This window comes from Penaeus monodon, chromosome 33 (genome assembly GCF_015228065.2).
Source record: "Penaeus monodon isolate SGIC_2016 chromosome 33, NSTDA_Pmon_1, whole genome shotgun sequence".
NCBI lineage: Eukaryota > Metazoa > Arthropoda > Malacostraca > Decapoda > Penaeidae > Penaeus > Penaeus monodon.
In genome coordinates, this window is record NC_051418.1 from 20,803,130 (window position 1) to 20,804,074 (window position 945).

Below are 945 nucleotides of genomic sequence, written 5' to 3' on the forward strand. Positions count from 1 at the left end.
CGAAGGGCGGATGCGAACAAAAAAATTTCATTAACGGAAAGGGGAAATTAAGGCCTATCCATAGAAGTACTCAAGCCTATTGATCATATAGTTAAAAAACAAATGTAAATGTCAAAAGAATAAGAATTTAAAGATAAAATTACTAAAAAAAATAGTAATGATTAAATTACTTTAGATTGAGGTGTTTAGATAAGTTTATACCTTTTGTCTGCAGACTTTATAATAGTTTTACGACATTTTTTTTTTTTATGGAAAATATATTGTAGATACATAAATTTATATTGTAGATACATAAATTTATATTGTCGTTATCACACACACAGTGTTAATATGATAACATATCCATTCTTATTCATAACAACGTTTCAAAAAACACAATTGTTCATTTTTATCAGTTTTATTAGACCTGTTTGCATTGTCATTATCATTAGCGCGATCCATCATTCTTTTTTACTCTCTCCCGTATCAACTTACTCCTCCTTCTCAGCTTTATGGCTTTTATTTCTGAAAGGAGATAGGATTATGATTATAAACTCGCCTAGTCAGATACTAATGTATCTGAGGCAAAGAATTTTAGTGTATTGATTTATTGTCTCTTTTCTCTCTTGCGAGGCTTCTATTGCTTTCCCTCTTGCTTTCCCTCACCCACTTTTTTCCCTTCACTTTCTCTTACCCCACAGTCGCTCTCTCTCTTTGTCTCCCTCTCTTTATCTCTAATTTTTTGTCTTTTTCTCCCTCTTTCTTTCCGTTTTTATTTATCTGTTTCCCTCCTTCTGGACGACGGAAAGAATTCCCGAGATATAGAAGGACGGAGTGACAGAGAGACAGGTAGAGAGAAAGGTAAATACAAGAATGGAAAGAAGAGAGGGAAAAGGAACACAGGTTAAGATGGGTAGAATGTAATAAAGATAATAATAAAGATAAGGAATTGTCAGAAACACATCT